We start from the raw sequence: 21,134 nt of genomic DNA, 5'->3' as shown, positions 1-21,134 counted from the left end.
GTTAATGGCCAAAACAAACAGCTGTTGGAAGAACTTTTAGCCCGGAAACAATCTCAGCAATAAACTTGTTTGTCTGATTTCCAGCTATTTTTCACTACTGACAGCCATGAGCCACGATGTTCATTCTGTTGCATCCCATGAAATCAGGCTAAAATCATGCAATAGTGCAACTAGCTAAAGCAGTGAAATCATTCATCGGACCATAGCTGCCTAGGTTATGAAAATAGAGTAAACACAGGGAGCAAGGCACTAAATATATAGTAATCATTGTTCCCAAAATGAGTAAGTCATGATTATAAAAACATTCAAAGCTAATACTTATGTGGAATGTATTACAAAGCAGTTACTGAGCTAAACATTTTATGCATTATCACATTTAATCATTGGAATGACTCAAAGTATAGGCATATTTATTTTCTTCACTTTAAAGAAAGAATAGCTATGACTTGGAGACACTGAAAAATTTGACTAAAATGATGAAGCTAGAAATGGGGAAAGAATGTATGATTTTAGTTTATAAACCCATCTTTTAAAACGGCTGAAAATAACACTGTTATTCAAGCTTATTAAGTCCAACTTAAAATTCCAAGCTTCTAAAAAGTATCCAAACAGATACTCAGTGAGAATGAATGATGATGCTTCTATCCATAGAACTATTTTATTAAAATCATAGCATGTTCTATTTCTGGTTAAAGCATGACAGGAACTTTAAATAAACAATGGGTAAACTTTTAAGAAAACATCTAATGTACTATGCATTATTGTTCTGAAAGTGATTCCACTCAGATAATGGATATAGAGAGTAATTACATTCACCAAATGTTATGAAAATTAGTAATAATGTAACCAAAGATCTTAGAAAAATGAGTGGTGGACACTTAGTATAGATAGATACAATGAATTATGGAAATTATTAAATCATAACCATTTTTATAGAAAATGTCTTTCTTTAGTGAAGACATGGTCATCTTTGGCCTACTGTTTCCAGGTCTTTAAATCACTATGTACTTTTATCTAAGAGGCAGTAATTTATAGATGAAAGAGCCAATAAGTAAAATAAAAGGTATGTGTTCTGCTGATGCAGCATGGAAGACAGGAAATGCAAGTTAGAAGTCTTGCCGACTTTTAAAAAAAAGTAACCCTAGTGAGCTTTACACAATGGGATAATACAAAACAAATACAATACTAGTGGTATCAAAGAAATGAAATAATCTCTCTGAGGAAGTAAGTTATTTTGCAATTTGCAAACCATTCAACACATTATAACTTTCAGAAACTATAAGATAATACAGAGCTGGAGAGGTTCATGTTCGTAAAATGAGGCTTAGTTCATAAGAAGACATATGCAACTTGTAATCCTCACAATGCAAAACAAAACAGCACCTAAATAATAGAACTTGTGGGAAAAACTGATTCTAGGAAGACCACTCAAAACATATGCAACTTTGGGAATATATTGCTAGCAAAAATAATATCGGCACCTCAGAAAATAATTTGGACCACCCAAGGAAGTGACCCAGAATTACATAAAAGAAAAAATTGGGTATAAATGCTGGCAACACTTTAACTAGAATTGGTGGAAGAAATCCGTTTGGAAGGCAAACTTTCCAAGCAAGTAGGCTTGACATTGAAATTGGTACAGGGTCAGGGCAACTGCAAATATTCAAGAGCTGCACAAGGCCAGGGGCATGCCCCTTTGAAGAGGAAGCCCCAGATGCAGGCATTCATTTTTGTTTTTGTTTTTAGTTTTCTTAAAACTGAGCCAAAAGGGCTCCTGCTGACTATACAACATTCAGATGGAGGACTTCTTTGCCCACCCAAGGTTATAATTCTACTCTGACTATTCTGCCTCCCTTTGCCTAGAATAAATTGTATGTAAAGCTATACAACCTCATTTTACGAACATGAATTCTACATTATACTAGTATAATATTCCTATTCGCCAATTACAAATGAGCTATTTGGTGTTTTAGAAACATATGTTGGAGAAGAATGTATTGTAATTCCTGGGACAATTAGGTTGAAAAAAAAAAGGGGGATTCACATTCAATAAGATATCTTTTCACTTTGAAATACCTTTTGCATATTAGGCAATATCTTTCACTCTGACTGAAATATAAGGTTGGTATTAGTAGCCACTGTCAACTAATTTTTTGCAATAATATCTACCACCAAAAGCAACAAAACCAAACTAACTTAACTATAAAAAATGTGCTCTGTGCCAGGAGTTGTCATCTCAATTTATCTTAAAAGAACCACATTATTTTGAGACCTAGGACACAAAGGCACTGAGAAAGTAAAAAATTAGCTTACGGTCACTGATACTTTGTAGATGAAGTTCAAAATGAGGTTTTACAAACTGAGTTCAGCAAAGCAGATGTGATGGTAAGCTGAGTGCTTGCTAAAAATACAGATGATTGTATTCATCCCGAACCCACTGTGTTAGTCCATTTGTGCTACCATAACAGAATATCTAAAACTGAATAATTTATAAATAACAAGATATTTGCTTCTTACAGTTCTGGAGGCTGGGAAGTATAATACTGAGGGGCCCATATGTGGTGAGGGTCTTCTTGCTTCCCCATGGTGGAAGCGGAAGAGCAAGAAAGCACTCATATAAGAGAGACAGAGAGGGCCAAAGTCGCTTTTTAACAGTCTACTCTCATGATAATCCCACTACCACAATAACATTAATCCATGTGTGAAGTTACTGTTCTCATGGCCTAATTACCTTTTAATGTCTCCATCTCTTAGTACCATTTACAATGCCAACTAAATTTCAACATGAGTTTTTGGAGGGGACACAAAACTCATGTTGAAACCATCACAAGGGAGAGGGAAAGGTCTGAGAGTCATATTTAAGTGAATTGATTCTCCTAAAAACTAGAATTTAAGATCTGTAAATTATAGGATTTGTAATTTGATAGTTCAGGCAATGGGCTGTAAAGTGGGAGTGCTTATAAGCAAATCTCTGCTTCCTTACTAGTTATACGAATTTGGAAGTTGCTGTGTCTCAGTTTCATCCTCTATAAAATGGAGTAAAAAATAATTATACTTCCTTCACAGGGGTGCTGTGAGAATTAAAGGAAGTAAATGTATGATGTCGTTAGGACAGTTTTCCACATAGTAAGTGTTCAGTAAATGTTAGCTCTAAATGTTACAGGAAATATAGTTATGAGAATTAGAGAGATAAAGTCATGAAGCCTAATACGGCCATGATCATAAGGGTTAATTGAACAGAACTCAGGAAAAAAACTCTGAAAATTAAAGTGAAATAAATTGGTTGTCATTGCATTCCTATCAAATCTAACAGGAAAAGTGGCAATGAGCCTTGAAATAGCTTCTGAAGCTAAGCTGGAGTTTTAGACAATAAGAGAATTCCAACCTGGCTAAATTTGAATATCAGCAATTTAAAAAACAAGTAATAAAATCTCATAAAATGGCAACTTGCAAACCACGATTTTTAAGAAAGAGTAGGAGAAAAAATATTCAACCGTCAACACAAAAGTATGCTCGCTGAAAGGAAAAATATGATTGGATAGTCAACTCTGATATTTGCTAAAAATATAGAAAAGCCACAGTACTTTTTTTTTTTTTTTTGAGACATAGTCTCGCTCTCTCCCCCAGGCTGGAGTAACTATACTCCACGATCTCGGCTCACTGCAACCTCTGCCTCCTGAGTTCAATGCTTCAGCCTCCCAAGTAGCTGGGATTACAGGTACCTGCCACTATGCTGGCTAATTTTTGTATTTTTAGTAGAGACAGGTTTTTGCCGGGGTTTCGCCATGTTGGCCTGGCTGGTCTCGAACTCCTGATCTCAGGTGATTTGCCTGCCTTGGCCTCCCAAGGTGCTGGGATTACAAGTGTGAACCACCGTACCTGGCCTCACATTCCTATTTTTAACAGCTTGATTGAAGTGGAATTTACACAGAAGTTAAAATTCAACAAATATAAGGAAATAATTCAATATGGCCAGTACCACTATCAAGATGTAGAATATTCCCTTCATTCAAAATGTTCTCACATGCCCATGCCCCAGTCTCAACACAAGCAATGTCTGAAGTGACTTCTAATGCTAGTTTTGCCTTTTCTAAAATTTCACAGAAATGAAATCATTCAGTATTTTCGTTTTTGGCTGTTTTCACTTAGCATAATGTTTGTGAGATTCATCCATGTGTTGTACGTATCATTAGTTCTTTCTTTTGTATGGCTGAAATGCATAACATGGTTTGAATATGGCACAATTCATTTATGCATTTATCTGGTAGAGGACCCTTGATTTGTTTCCAGTTTGGGAAAGTTCTATAATTTTTGCAGGGGGAGGGGGACAGAGTCATGCTCTGTCACCCAGGCTGGAGTGCAGTGGTGTGATCTCGGCTCACTACAACTTCTGCCTCCTGGGTTCTAGCAATTCTTGTGCCCCAGCCTCCTGAGTAGCTTGGACTACAGATGTGCACCATCTGTATTTTTAGTAGAGACAGGGTTTCACCATGTTGGCCAGGCTGGTCTCCAACTCCTGACCTCAAGTGATCCACCTGCCTCAGCCTCCCAATGTGCTGGGATTACAGACTTAAGCTACAATACCTGGCCCTATAAGTATTTATATATGTCTTATGTTGATATTTATTTTATTTTCTCATGGATAAATGACTCGAAGGGAATTTCTGAGTCATCTGATAACTATATATTTAATTGCGTAAGCAAGTACCACACTATTTTCCAAAACATACCATTCTGAACTCCCAATAGTAATGTATGAGAAGCCCAGTTGCTCCACATACTCTCGACTTCGTATCTTCAGTCTTTCATTTTAGCCATTCTACTCAGGGGTAGAGGTGTATCACTGCAGTTTTAATGTGAAATTTTCTAATAATTTATTGACGTTGACTATCTTTTCATGTGTGTGCTTGTCATTCATATATCATCTTTGGTGAAATATCTGTCAAAAACTCTTGCCCACTTTTTGTTTGTCTCATTATTACTGAGTTTTCTCAACAATTCTTTATATATTTCGGTATAAGTCCTATCTTAGATATATATTTGAATAGATTTTGTCCTAGTCTTCAGCTTGCTTTTTGTTAGAGGATGACTCTCCATATATCTCTCAAACTTCTGCAGGCTTGTGAGTGGGGATCCTAAATATCCCTTTGTGCTAAACTACTTTTTAAAGGATTTTGATTAGTGTTTAGTGTCATCTTTCCATTCTTTCAACTTTATCTGTATCTTTATAAAGTGGGATTCTTAGTGAGTGACACATATTTCATTTTATTCTTCTGTTTCCTGTAGGATTTACTATATAAACCATTAACTTACTAGAATATGCCTTCAAATTATATTATGCCACTTTAGATATAATTTACAAACCTCACAGTATTTAATTTTACATTACTGTACACATTCTTGTGCTAGTGTTAGCATATGTTTTCTTCTGCATATATTAACAGAGCACATTATTTTGTTATATTATCAATTCTGTTTTAAAAATTAAAAACTGAATAATCTTTATTTTTATCCACATAATTTCCATTTCTGGTGCTCTTCTTTCCTTTGCATAGATGCAAATTTTTATCTGGTATCATTTTCCTTTTATAAACAACCTTTTATAATATTTTCCAAATTGCAGATTTGCTGGAGATTAACTGTCTCAGCTTTTGTTTGGCTAAAAAGGAGTTTGCTTTGCCTCCATTTATGAAAGAATTTTTTTCTGGGTACAAAATTCTAAGTTAACAATTTTTCTTCTTCAGTAAAGATGCCACACCACTGTATTTTCACTTGCATAGTTTTCTAAGGAGAAGTCCATCATATGTCTGATCTTTGTTCCTTTCTATGTATCCTGACTGTATTATCCAACTTCTGATAAGAAATCTGAGAAGCATTCGTTATCACTCATTTTTAGCAATTTAATTTGTTTTGTTTTGTTTTGTTTTTTTGAGACGGAGTCTCGCTCTTTCACCAGGCTGGAATGCAGTGGCACAATCTTGGCTCACTGGAATCCCTGCCTCCTGGGTTCAAGCCATTCTGTTGCCTCAGTCTCCCAAGTAGCTTGGATTACAGGCACACACCACCACACCCGGCTAATTTTTGTATGTTTAGTAGATACAGGGTTTTACCATACTGGCCAGGCTAGTCTCAAACTCCTGACTTCAGGTAATCCACCTTCCTCGGCCTCCCAAAGTGCTGGGATTACAGGTGTGAGCCACTGCACCTGGTCAGCAATTTGATTTTTTTTAACGTTTTGTTCAGGTTGTGTCATGTTCATTGGCCTTTTTTATAGTTTATATCAAATTTTAGAAACTTTTGAGTTCTTTCTAAACTTATTTTCTGCCTCCCTCTTTCTTCTAGGGCTCCAATTATGTATGCTGGACCACCTGCTTTCATGCCACGGTTACTAATGCAATTAATTTTTTAAGGCTTTAAAAATCTTATTCTCAGCTGGGCACAGTGGCTCACGCCTATAATCCTAGCACTTTGGGAGGCCAAGGCGGATGGATTGCCTGAGCTCAGGAGTTTGAGACCACCCTGGGCAACAAGCTGAAACCCTGTCTCTACTAAAATTACAAAAAAAAAAAAAAAATTAGTTGGGCATGGTGGCATGCGCCTGCAGTCCCAGCTACTCGGGAGGCTGAGGCAGGAGAATCACTTGAACCCGGGAGGTGGAGGTTGCAGTCAGTCAAGATTGTGCCACAACACAACAGCCTGGTGACAGAGTGAGACTCCGTATCGGAAAAAAAAAAAAAAAAAAAAAAAAAAAAAAAAAAACAAACCTCTCTGTGCTTCATTTTGCATTCAAGTAACTTCTATTACTGTTTCCAAGTTCATTAATCTTTACCTCTATATGATTTAACCTGTTGTAATCCTATCTCATGTATTTTTCATTTGCACACTACACTTTTCCATCTCTAGGAGTTCCATTTGGGTGTCTTTTTTTTCTTCCATGTCTCATAAAAAAAATTTATGTTTTTCTACCTTCTTGAACGTATGGAGCATATTTATAATAGTTGTTTTAACAACAATTTGTCTGCTAATTCCATCATCTCTGCCATTTCTTAAGTATGTTTCCATTAATGGATTTTTTTTTCCTCCTGGATATGAGTCATGTCATATTGCTTTGTAACATGCCTGGTAATATTTTACTGGATGGGAGTCATTTTGAGTTGTACACTTGTATACTGGATTTCAAGTAGTATTTGACTTTGTAATGGCACACAGTTAAGTAGGTTTTGAGCATTTTAAATACATTGTTAAAGAAGGTACAGATCAGATTGCCTAGAGCTAATTTTGCACCACTTGTAAAGAAATACAATTTTGTGAATCTAACACACGCCTCGTGGTCTTTTCACTCTGACTGGGGAAAATGTCAATTATTCCCAACCTTGTATGAGTGCTAGCAATTATTTCTCATACTTCTTTCTGCTGGTCCTTTCTTTGGCATTTGCTTGTTTCCTCTAATACATGTACGGATAAATCCTCTGCCAAAGATTAGAAGAAACACCTCTGTAAGTCGCTAGTGTTCATCCTCATTCTCTCACATCTCTTTGTATCTCTCTCTCTGTTTCCCTGTGTCTGTTTATCTATCTCATTTTATCTTTGTCTCTCTCTCTCTCTCTCTCTCTCTCTCTCTCTGCAGTTCCTTCCTTTCTGGTACTTTGGCTCCAAAATTTTAGCCCTCGAGCCTTTCCTAAACTTTGATCTCTATTTCCAAGACTCAGCAAAACTTCTGAACTCTATTTGGGTTCTCCATTTCTACTCTGTGGTCTGGATATTGCCTCCAGGAAGTCAACTAGCACAACAGTAAGCCTTCCCCTTTGATTACCCTTCTTTCTGGAACCACTGTCCTGTATTGCCCGTTGTCCAATGGCTGAATAATATTGTTTTATACACTTTTGTTCAGTTTATACTTAAGGTGGGGGGAAGTAAATATGATCCCTGTTAGTCTATAATAGAAGCACAAGTAAAGAGTCAAATTATTAACTGTTCTTTTTTTTTCCAATCCATTCTGAAATTGTATTGTACATTATCACTTTCACATTCAACCTTAAGAATCTTCATTTTTAAAAATTATCCTTCATCCAGGTAAGAACTTCCCTTAAACCCCAGGGAATAAATGACTTGTACCAACAAGTTGCAAAATGTTTGAATAATTTGAACAGATTGTCTTCAGAACTAATGAGGAAATTTAAATAAGAAAAAAATAAGACATGATAAAGATACGATATACTGAGCATGAAGTTAAAATTATTCTCCAGATCTGGCTTCTAATACTTAAGACACTAAGATCTGTTTTAGAATTTTTCTTACCAGTATTCCCACTGAAATCATTTTTTCAGATATCTCAGAAAAAAATTGATGCATAGAGAAGTATTAGGTATACTCTGCTCATACAGTGTATTTGCGGGGGTAAGGGGCAATGAGCCAAGATGTGTCTCTATTGTGGTATTGAATCAGGCAAAAGAAAGGTAAACTAGCTGGCTGAAACATAAAAGCAGGTGATGAGTACAAGGGATTAAATAATAAGACAGCTAATGCATTTTTAAAGAATGCACACAATGTTCAATTAAAATGAGGAACTTCTCAGGAGAGGTGGAAATTGTTTATATATGCTCTATGGCATGCATTTACTGCCCTCCAGGCTTCCTTACAATATGCTACTGATAGAGTTAGTTGAGCAAATAAAATTTATCAAATTCAGAGGGTCTCTTAACCATAAAGTATAATGAAAAGCAAATGTAGTCGGCTTTGGAATGGCATTGCATGTTAATACCCTTGCTTCAAGGATATCAGCTCCCTGAGTGAAAAAAAAAAAATACACATCTGGAAAAAGGACAACTATTCCATTAAAACAAAATCATTGGATATTCTTGCCAGATAAATTTCAGTGTTCCAGTAAGACAGTAGACCCTTAAAAATACAAATAAATGCTAAAAAAAATGTAACCTAAAAAATAATTATGCTTGAAAGAACCATTCTTGTTGGAATATGAGTACACAAATATAATGTGCTATAAAAAGATAAAGGAAGACATCTCAAACAAGTTGTAACAGTTTGGTCCTGCGAAATGCAGCCAAAAATTTTTAGATGTAACAATGTATAATAACATTGTTTTAAAAAGGTATCATTTCACTACTGCTTCCTTGCCAATTTTCTTATTTTCATATATTTTTGAAAGTTATATACAAATAAAATTGGCTAAAACATAAAAGAGTGGCACACTAAAGCCAAGCCATTCAAAAGGTATCATAAAAATGTCATTTGCAATGGTTGTAACTTGTAATTGTGAAAGATTTATAGGACCACTTGGAATAGTGTGCATTTTCACATCCCAAGCACCATGGACTCAACATGTAACCGTTGCTCTTACCCCTTCAGAATCCACGCTAACCATCTCCAGCTTTATTGCAGTTATTCTGAGGGTGCATTAGGTTTCGTTCAGGGATTGAGAGTAAATCTTTTCTTAAACATTTGAACTTTATTCTTATATTTTAACACGGTACAACTATAATTAGCCTATGATTTTAATCTAAGTAATGAGCTAAAGTAATCGCTGCCTGTAATCAGTTCCAGTTCCCAGTTCCAGTACAGGTTCTAAACTTCAGATCTAACTAACATCCAGATCCTTTCTAGGAACCACCCAGAAAAGCTACCCCATCAATAGCTTCAAAAGTTTATCTTTATCAGATCATGTAGCATTTTTACTAGGAACTCTGAGGATATTTCAAAACAGCTGTGTGTGTGTTTATATGTTTGTGTGAACGTGTGTGTAGGTGTGCGTGTGTGTGTGTGACAGGTAGAGACAGATACAGATAATAAGAAAGAGAGAGAGGAATACTGAGAGGTTCAGCTAGATACCTCTTATTCGATCTATCTGAAGTCATAAAAGAAGAATAGGAAATCAGAAAGTATGATAATGAAAATGTAAGATCTGATTATGACTTTTCTATTATTTTGAGTATTTTATTCAGTACTGGGTCTATATTTAGTAAGTATAAATAAAATATACATAAGTCACTTTAAGGAAATCTTATGGCACCATTTAAAAAGGCAGCAACATGAAATTACATATACATCATTAATATCTACTTATTCCATTGAACAAAAGCAATGACTCAAGGTCAACAACTACTTGAGGTTGTAGTGCCTTTCACTCACACAGTGGTAGAGTGTGCGATCTTCCCAGCTGTACGCAATGGTCATGTTCTTAATAGCCCAGAAATCAAATGAGACCATTAACGGGGAAACCACATCTCTCTGTCAGACATTGCAGTGGTTTCAATGTTTTTGTCCCTTCAAATTGCACGTTGAAACTTAATCTTCAATGCAACAGTATGGACAGTTGTGGCCTTTGGAAAGTGAAGGAATCGTCAGGGTTCTGCCCTCATGAATGGGATTGGGTGCCTTTATAAAAAGACTTGATGGAGGGAGGTCGCCCCTCTCCTGCCCTTCCACCTTCTAACATGTGAAGATGCAGCCAGAAGACATCTGGTGAGGACCAGATGTCAGTGCCTTGATCTAGGATTTCCTAGCCTCCAGAACTATGAGATATAAATTCCTGTTCTTACAGAAATTACCAGTATATAGTGTTCTGTTATAACAGAACTAATGGACTAAGACAGGCATCTAATACATTAGATTCAGAAATATATAGAAACCTACTATAAAAGATGCAAAGTGATCAAATAGTCTAAGTAAACCCTTCAAAGTTTTCCTTTCCTTTTTTATCTGCTTCTTACCAGAATAGCCCACACACAAACACATACACACACACACACACACACACACACACATTTATTTTATTGACATTTTATTCTCTACTGACCTCATCATCCATTTTCTTTAGCCAATCATTTTTCTTACAAAAATGTTAATTTCCATGTAGACCTTGCCCTTTACTTCCATATTATCAGTGTCTCAAGAGTTCCTTTTCATGAAATTTCACAATGATTTCTGACAGCAACAGAAGTAGTTGCCGAGCTCTTTCTTGCATATACCCTGCTTATTGGTTTTACAAACCACACATATGTTGCCCTAAAATATCTTTCTCTTTCCTGTTTTAAGGGTATGGACCATGAGAACTGGTGAGTGAAAACGCTAGCATTGAAAAAGCAGAATAGATTTCTGTAAATATGATTTTTCATATACAATTTTGCATCATTATCAACATAAGATATATATGAGGAACTTCTTCATTTTTCCTGTGTCCATATTGTCTTGCTAAATATTTTCATAAAACATTTCATTTTTAATCCCCTCTTCAATGCTTTTCCAATGTATTTGTTATATTTAGAGTATAGAGCAAGGGTGAGAGTAGAAAAAAATGGACAACTAAGTTTGGCATCTAAAACTTAACTCTTATTTTACTTTGTTCACTAGCTACATTTTAGTGAATTGAAGAGGTTTCACAAACTTCAAAGAAATGAGAATAAGGAAAAATTTGTAGATAACCTTTAAGTAGCAAGTGACAAACTGGATTTTCACCTAAAGAAGTTTGACCCTGAGGGACCTCAGCTTAAAACCCTCATTATTAGTCAATACTTATACTTTCAGAATTAGTAGCATAATTATATTTTAGTTATGTTAATATTCAGTTGAGAAGTGAAGAAAAAGGAGATGAGTGAGGGGTAAACACGAAAAATCTTATAAGGTTCCTATTGTTCTCATAAAACGTTCCCAGTAAAACCTATTGCACTCATGAGTCCTCTTTTTCCTAATTTCTACAATAGCTATGAGAAGATTTAAAATCCAACAGTTTCCTTCTCACGGATAGATATATTTTTAGACATTGGAAATGCCTGCAATGCATTTTGATAATATTAAAGAAAGAAGTTTGCATAGCCAAAATTAAAAGGAATAAAGTTCATCAGATTTGCTGAAAATGGGATGGGCTGAAGTCTATCAATAGCTGGTATAATTAATATTACACAAAAATGTGTAATACATACAACCTGGGAAATGAGCTATTTGTTTACTTTTAAAATAATCTGACTTGGTCATTAATTAAACTTGGAATACTAATTAATACATTTATTTTCATATTCTTTATCATAAGTAAAATAAAATCTCTCACATACATTTCTGTATGTAGAGAAAGAACAAAAACTGCTTTCCTCAAATGCAGAACTGAGGCAATATTAAATGTGAATGGTGAATGGTAATGTGTTATTCGTTTCCTTCCCTCTAAACACTTTTCTAATGGAGACCATCAGATACTAACCTGGATTCTTGTAAATGCATTGATTTCCTCCAGACTTTCCTAACATTTACATGAGGTCATTGAAAGCAAAGTGTGTTAGCAATCACATACTCCTCATCCCTGCAAAGACACTGCCAACTTTCCACACTTTCTGTCAAAAACAGGCAAACCAAACCAAACCAAACAAAACAAAAAACTTTGAACAAACATAAATGGAAAGTTTTGTAATTCTAATGTGATGGAATGGATTCTTCTCACATAAAAACAATTTCCCTGTTTCCTACTAAACACTAAAATTGCTCATTAGAGACTGTATCATTTTCATAGGATAGTTTTAGAAATCATGACTTAATGCATGTACATTCTAGGAGTTTTATTTCTGCAACTCTTCCTATAATAATGGTATATTTGCACTCTCTATGGTACAGACTTCAGATTCTTATGAAACAAAATATTTGTGATTTATAGAATAACTGTAGGGAAAATAAGTTCAATTGCATGGCTTACTAAGTATTGGTTAAATTATTAAACTTGCATTTGCCTTAAATTGTTTTTGTTTATATTCATCAGGAAGAAATCCTTACCTTCCTCTCTTCCACCTATCCCACCTATCCCTCCGAAAAGCTAGTTTATACATATATTTATATCATCACACTTTAGCTTCTACTTTACTGGCTTATTGTGTCTTTTATCTCAAAAGTACTATCTAAATAGCACAAAGTTACTAATGGCAAAATCAAGTTCTAGAGAGGCAGAGCTTTTCCTTCCTGTTGTGAGAAGAACTATATAAAAATATTTTCTGACAGGTGAAAGATGCTTAGGAACACATTTATCCAGCTGAATTTATCTTTGAGGGTTAAAATTAGATAAATAGGAGACCAGTGTTGATTTTTCCCCAACAGCTTGCATCTATCAGCTGGGTGTTAAGGGCTATGTTACATAACAAGCATATGGTGACCATAACTGCTACAGTGTACATAAACAAGAAAAATAATTTTTAAAATGCCACAAAAATATAATAAAGGTGAAATGACCATTTAATTACACATATAGCAATGTTAAAAGCTTCTGAAAAGAAGAAAATGCTTTGCTAGAGAAACCTCAGGTGAAGTTAATATTTGCTTCTGCAGTTAAAAAAAAACAAAAAACAAAAAACAAAAAAAAAACATAGTTTGGTCTTGACAGAATCACTAGAAGAACTTGGCAGAGCATTTTAATCAACAAGCGACTCTGTTAAGGAAACTTTAAATTTAAAAAAAAAAAAAAAACCCTTTATATTAAGTTAACTCAGCAGCTATTCCTTTTGAGATTTTCTCCAGAGGATTTGATTTAAACAAAGCATCTCTGGCAAAGAGCAGGGCTTATTATTCTACTGCAGAATATTCAATAGAAGTATAAAATTACAAGAGAATCTTACAGAGGGTGCAGCAATTCCAAACCTAAAATTGTCTGCTCCATTTAGATAAGCCTTAAAGCTTGCATGCTCTCATTTTCTCTTTCCCATTTATATTTTATTGATGCCATTTCTTCCTCAGCATCTGAGCCCCAGCAAGGATCCTTCCATATAGTCATCACCAAAGTGTATGCAGCAAGTAAGGATTAAAGGTCAACAGATATCCACCAGACGATAGAAAGAGGATAATAGATTGGAAAAGAGAATAAAAAGTCAACATGGGAAAGAACCACGAGAGTTTGATAGTTGCAGATAAAATACCAGCCATTCTGCCACATCTTCGCCCAATTCAATTTGTCAATAAGGAAGAATTCTTAGAGTTAACATATACATGGCACTTTACTGCTCTCTCTGAACTGTGAGCTTTAAATGTTCCCTGGAAAGCTTATCCTGCCATAGTTTAGGAATCATAAGGCTGTTTAGAATTGAGCTAAAACATAAAGTCCTAAACCCACATTATTTATTTCAAGTAATTTTTTGCATTTCTGCATATTGATCAATGATTTCGTTTTCTCTCTGGTTTAGGGAAGCAGAGGTAAAGGAGTGAGAGATGATAAAACAGAATAAACATGGAGGTAAATGGCACAAGACCTTGTGTCTATAGGTGATGTTCAAAGCCTGTTAGCTGCAGAGAGGTGGCGGCAGATGATAGCCGAGCTCATGTGGAGTTCACAACCAGACACCATGCAAGAAAGCTGCAGATAACAGTGCTTTTCAGAAGCTACCTGGTGGCTTTACCTGTGCTTTGTCTAGTAATTTGTGCTTGCATTGGATAAATAATTTCTGGATAATCCTTAATAATTAACTCAAAGGAAAGAGAATCAAACGCTATCATCTCAGAGACTATCTGAAACTACTGTCCCAATATCAATCCTATTCAAATTGAAAGCAGTGACTTCCCATTTTCACTTTACTGGAGGCTGTCAAGTGTTCCTCTCTCTAAAAATGTACGTTTTGCTGTTACTGGGTTAAAACACTAATTTATGCATTGATCATATATGCAGGGTGTTGAACAAGTCTGAAACTATGGATTAATCCATCATAAAATCATGGTCTATGTTTCCAGACCTTCTGTGTCTAGTATTTGTAATAGTCTTCATTCTTAACCCCTTCCAATGAATATAAAGTTTATCTTCCCTTAGCATTCCTTGCAATTATCCATGAATTTCCACCAATTCATTCTTAATTTTTTTCCCATCGGACTTCTTCCTGCCTTTGAAATTCTATCTTGTATTTCCCAGTACTCCTGCCCTTAACTCCCTGTCCTCTAAAATCATTTGATATATGATACCAGCTTGACATATAATAATGCATTTCAACTTCTAACCCTCCTCTGGTGCATACTCATATGAGGTTCCAAAAATACCATAAAATATTAATATAAAATTACCCAGTTTTCTTTAGGCATTAGGTTGTTGTTTTATTGGTATATCTAAAAGTTGCTAAGTACCACACCCAAGTTTTCATTTTGATAGATCATACTTGGCAATCTAAAAATTACAGTGTACAGTTCAGAAAGGATGTGGAGATGCGATGTTGGGGAAAAAAAAAAGATTTGATGAATTATGACATCTCAGTAAGCCATAACCACATTTTATATTACAACTATGATAGTCTAATATAAAGTGGTCATTATATGAGACAACGATGTAATTTTAAAAGCTTCAACTTATTGGAGATGATACACATGATAATTTGGAAAGGCATTCATCAGAAGCTATATCAGGATTTTTAAATGCATTATATTTAACTTGTTTACTCATAGTAGAGACACTTAGCCTGCATAAATCTTTAGGAAAAAAGTCAATATTTACTCTGTGCTCCTGAAAATCTATATGCTGTAATTCTAGTAATGAGAGAAAATAGTAGCATAACACCATAACAGTATCTTCACAGGGCAAGATATTCAAATTTCACCAAGAGGATTTCTAAAGTAATTGCATCACTGTGCACTCCAGGATCCTCCTGATCAAGACAGACCCTCATTTGCTTCAATATAAACAATATAAGTGACTGTAATCCCATCATTAAGACTATACTAAGTTAAAGAGTTTGTCATGACTAAAATTACTATCTGCAAGTTATTTGCTTTTTGCTTTACCTATTTATTCAGCCTAAAAAATTTACTTGGGAATAATGAAGAATGTCTGACTGGTAGTGAATAGAGCCAGAACTAAAATTCAAGGACTGTGTAACCCTTCTGCCACTGGGGCTCACTCGCTGTCTATCATACTTCTTTACTCTGATGATCAAGATAGGTTCATTTCCTGACGGTTTTCCAGGACTCCTCCATGAACAGTGCCAATGTAAATGATGGTACAGTCAGCATGTCTGGCTGCATATATTTCCACTCTTAGGAAAAAGAAAAAAAACTCTCTTCCTCTCCTGAAACTGGGGCTGCACACTCAAGAAGATAGTGAAGTCCTCAACCTCACTGATTAACAGCAGCATACTAATTAGTGTCTTAAAACCATGGACGAAGTGAAAAGCTTAGATACAGTATGAACTTGGTTTAAAGTTGGCACATCCAGTATTTTACTTTTTGCCTGTTGCTGGTTGTTAATCACAGGTGAGTGCCACAGATGGGCAATTTCAGTCTAATTAAGAACGAAAGTAGGCCTGTGCTATTAAGGAGTCACTTTCTCAGTTTACAAACTGCTTCGCCACTGTTCCTCCCAAGGGATGTTTATTTTGTCCTTCTTTAACTGCCTCTGCTTACCACACATCAGCTGTTTTAATTGGCTCTAACCCAGCCATTCCCTTTGAATTCAACCTCCTCTCCTTATTGTTGTTTTCTTGGTGTAACATTTCAAATAAAGATCTCCATTGCTTTATTTATTTCTCTTTTAATTTGCATGGTATAGAGTTTGGTAGAAGTAGAGTTCAATGTCAAACCATGGCAGAAAAGCAGAATATGTGATTTGGAGGTCACATCTTCTCGAATGATTCTTGTGAAATTTGTCATAGGACAGAAAATGTTAAGAGATGTTGGGATGTTGTATCAACATCAGTTTTTTTCTCAACATATGAAGGGACATGAGTCTTCTTGGGCAGTGATACATTTCCTTCTTTAGGAGATTAGACTTGTGAGTGCCTGAGGACCTCTGGCAGAATATTCGATCAGTGGTCCTTTACTCTTAGTGAATCTCAGAATCACCTGGAGGGCTTACAAAACACAGATGCTGGGCTCCACATGCCAGAGCCTCTGAAACAGCAGATGTGGGGTGCAGCCTGAGAATCTGCTTTTCTAACAAGGTCCTAAATGCTGCTACTAATGATGACATGGAGACACTACTCTGCGTATCAGTTTTGTAATGAGCTACAAGGACAAGAGCAAGAAAAAGGTTTACTTTTAAAAATTATTGAGATGTATTTACATTAGATGCAAGAAAAACACTGAAATAAATGAGGGCATTAAAGTATTAGAGTGTGCCACTCTTCACTGAAATATTTTGGATCAGTGACAGGCTCTAATCATTTGAGTACTTGCTATTAGTCATATGAAGCAATCTAATGCCGACTGTTTGGTTTCTGACCCGTCCTATCCTTTAGCTTCCTTATGAACAACTTTTTCTTAGATACACATTTATTCTGTTTGACCTAAGCCCTTTTATTTTGATGGGTTTTTCTTTCTCTCAGGTTATTATCAGTGAGATAGCTTTAGGATTTCGGACAGTCCCTCCAAGTGTAAATATAGCTACTAGGAGGTGATGCAGAATTGCACAGAGAACTTCAGGATAAGTTAAATCAATGATATCTGGTGATCTGAATGACAAGAACTAATGGGCAATTTCTGCAGGGTCTTCTAAGATCAATACCAGATTTTCTACTCTTCTCAAACTTAACATTCCTAGAAAAGCAATTTGACTCATGAAACTTGGTTCACATCCCTACCCAACAACCTGGAAAGGCAGAGAACCTTGATATATAGCTCCACCAAGACAGTAATCAATTGAAGAACGGTTGGTTCTCCAAAGTAAAATGAGTATACAATCAGCAAATGAATGAGTAATCAATGTTGGGCTGAGAAAATCACATCGTGTCCCCTGCACATAGGCTCCTGACTTGTATGTAAACTCTAACCAGGCACTGATGGGCTAAGAGTAATGCTATTACCTATAAGAATTTGGTGTCTTTCAGGCCAGGCATGATGGCTTACACCTGTAATCTCAGCACTTTGGGAGGCTGAGGCAGATGGATCACTTGAGGCCAGGAGTTCAAGACCAGTCTGGTCAACATGGTAAAACCCCATGTCTACTAAAAACATAAAAATTAGTCAGGCATGATAGTGCATGCCTGTAATCCCAGTTACTTGGGAGACTGAGGCATGAGAATCATTTGAACCCGGGAGGCAGAGGTTGCAGTGAGCCGAGATCATGCCACTGCACTCCAGCCTGGGCGACAGAGTGAGACTCTGTCTCTAAATTAATTAATTAATTAATTTGGCGACTTTTTATTTACAAAGAATATCTGTGTCAATCCCTGAGATTTGCTCAATGATGAAGTGTGACTGTTATCACATTAGAAATGGATTTCCTGACCGGGCGCGGTGGCTCTCACTTGTATTCCTAGCACTTTGGGAGGCCAGGCGGGAGCACCTTAGGTGAGCAGATCACCTGAGGTCAGGAGTTCAACACCAACCTGGCCAACATGGTGAAACCTCATCTCTACTAACGATACAAAAATCAGCCGGGCATAGTGGCAGGTGCCTGTAATCCCAGCTACTTGGAAGGCTGAGACAGGGGAATCGCTTGAACCCACGAGGTGGAGGCTGCAGTAAGCCCCGACATAGTGCCACTGCACTCCAGCCTGGGCGACAGAGTGAGACTATCTCAAAAAAAAAAAAAAAAAAAAAAAAAAAAGAGTTAAAAAAAAAGAAAGAAATGAAATTCCTCAGTTTTTCATTGGGACTAAATATTTGATCTCTGAAATGATCATGAAAATTTAGAGGACGGAAATGAAAGTCACTGAATAAACACTATTTTTTAAGTTATTTATTTGTTTCACTCATTAATTGGGTTTCCATTAGAGGGGATTTTCTAGATGCTTTCAGTCCCAGGAGGGCATAAGGTAAGTTGAAGGAACAGAAGCTAAAGTTTGTCTCAATTAAATAATTTGAACAGCATGGAGTTTAGCAATAGGATATGGGCTGTCGTTTCAAAGTAGAGGCAAGTAAAGGAAAACAGTGAAAAATAGAGCATATCCACTGAGGAAAGAAATCCAAGAACAGAATAAAATTATCTATGATTATATTTATTCATTTGCTGAATATGATAAAGAAGTGTCAAGGGTGAAGGTAAATAAAAATATAGTGATGATGGAATCAGGGCTGGCAACAATAGGTGACCTTTTTAGGTGATAAAAATGGGAACTAGTTTGAGTTGGCAAATTCACAATATTGCGAATGTATTAATGTCACTGAGTTGTTCACTTTAAAATGCTTAGTTTTGTGTTATGCTGTCTTATTTTACCCGACTCTCAGCAAATGCTTCTCTTCCTTCTTTCCACCTATCACTTCTTTCCCTTTCTTTGGTGTCAATTTAGTGTCATTCTCTTAAGACCTTCCTTGACAATTCCAACCCCAAGTTAACTTCTTTTATTTTCTTTATTTTTTTTTAAATTATACGTTAAGTTCTAGGGTACATGTGCACTACGTGCAGGTTTGTTACATATGTATACATGTGCTATGTTGGTGTGTTGCACCCATTTACTTGTCATTTACATTAGGTATATCTCCTAATGCTATCCCTCTACCCTCCCCCCACCCCATGACAGGCCCCAGTGTATGATGTCCCCCTTCCTGTGTCCAAGTGTTCTCATTGTTCAATTCCCACCTATGAGTGAGAACATGTGGTGTTTGGTTTTCTGTTCTTGCGATAGCTTGCTGAGAATGATGGTTTCCAGCTGCATCCATGTCCCTACAAAGGACATGAACTCATCCTTTATTATGACCGCAGAGTATTCCATAGTGTATATGTGCCACATTTTCTTTCTTTCTTTTTTTTTTTTTTTTACTATACTTTAAGTTCTAGGGTACATGTGCACAATGTGCAGGTTTGTTACATATGTATACATGTGCCATGTTGGTGTGCGGCACCCATTAACTCGTCATTTATATTAGGTATATCTCCTAATGCTATCCCTCCCCCCTTCCCCCTCCCCACAATAGGACCCGTTGTGTGATGTTCCCCTTCCTGTGTCCAAGTGATCTCATTGTTCAATTCCCACCTATGAGTGAGAACATGCGGTATTTGGTTTTCTGTTCTTGAGATAGTTTGCTGAGAATGATGGTTTCCAGCTGCATCCATGTCCCTACAAAGGACATGAACTCTATGTGCCACATTTTCTTAATCCAGTCTGCCATTGATGGACATTTGGGTTGGTTCCAAGTCTTTGCTATTGTGAATAGTGCCGCAATAAACATACGTGTGCATGTGTCTTTATAGCAGCATGATTTATAATCCTTTGGGTATATACCACGTAAGGGGATGGCTGGGTCATATGATATTTCTAGTTCTAGATCCTTGAGGAATCGCCACACTGTCTTTCACAATGGTTGAACTAGTTTACAATCCCACCAACAGTGTAAAAGTGTTCCTATTTCTCCACATCCTCTCCAGCACTTGTTGTTTCCTGACTTTTCAATGATTACCATTCTAACTGGTGTGAGATAGTATCTCATTGTGGTTTTGATTTGCATTTCTCTGATGGCCAGTGATGATGAGCATTTTGTCATGTGTCTGTTAGCTGCATACATTTCTTCTTTTGAGAAGTGTCTGTTCATATCCTTCACCCACTTTTTGATGGGTTGTTTGTTTTCTTCTTGTAAATTTGTTTGAGATCTTTGTAGGTTCTGGATATTAGCCCTTTGTCAGATGAGTAAATTGCAAAAATTTTCTCCCATTCTGTAGGTTGCTTGTTCACTCTGATGGTAGTTTCTTTTGCTGTGCAGAAGTTCTTTAGTTTAATGAGATCCCATTTGTCAATTTTGGCTTTTATTGCCATTGCTTTGGTGTTTTAGACATGAAGTCCTTGCCCATGCCTATGTCCTGAATGGTATTACCTAGGTTTTCTTCTAGGGTTTTTACGGCTTTAGGTCTAACATTTAAGTTTCTAATCCATCTTGAATTAATTTTTGTATAAAGTGTAAGGAAGGGATCCAATTTCAGCTTTCTACATACAGCTAGCCAGTGTTCACAGCACCATTTATTAAACAGGGAATCCTTTCCCCATTTCTTGTTTTTGTCAGGTTTGTCAAAGATCAGATGGTCGTAGATGTGTGGTATTATTTCTGAGGACTCTGTTGTGTTCCATTGGTCTATATCTGTGTTTTGGTAACAGTACTATGCTGTTTTGGTTACTGTAGCCTTGTAGTATAGTTTGAAGTCAGGTAGCATGATGCCTCCAGCTTTGTTCTTTTGGCTTAGGGTTGTCTTGGCAATGCGGGCTCTTTTTTGGTTCTATATGAACTTTAAAGTAGTTTTTTCCAATTCT

The 21,134-nt window shown here is 36.2% G+C and overlaps 1 protein-coding gene across 1 annotated transcript in view; it reads right to left on the bottom strand.

Moving 5' to 3' along the window:
* The window catches only part of NAV3 (neuron navigator 3), a 905,452-nt gene that overhangs the window by 378,452 nt on the left and 505,866 nt on the right, over positions 1–21,134 (bottom strand). The window lies entirely within an intron of this gene.

This window comes from Chlorocebus sabaeus, chromosome 11 (genome assembly GCF_047675955.1).
Source record: "Chlorocebus sabaeus isolate Y175 chromosome 11, mChlSab1.0.hap1, whole genome shotgun sequence".
Taxonomy (NCBI): Eukaryota; Metazoa; Chordata; class Mammalia; order Primates; family Cercopithecidae; genus Chlorocebus; species Chlorocebus sabaeus.
Note: the sequence above shows the minus strand (reverse complement) of the source record. Positions and strands in the feature narration are given on the sequence as shown.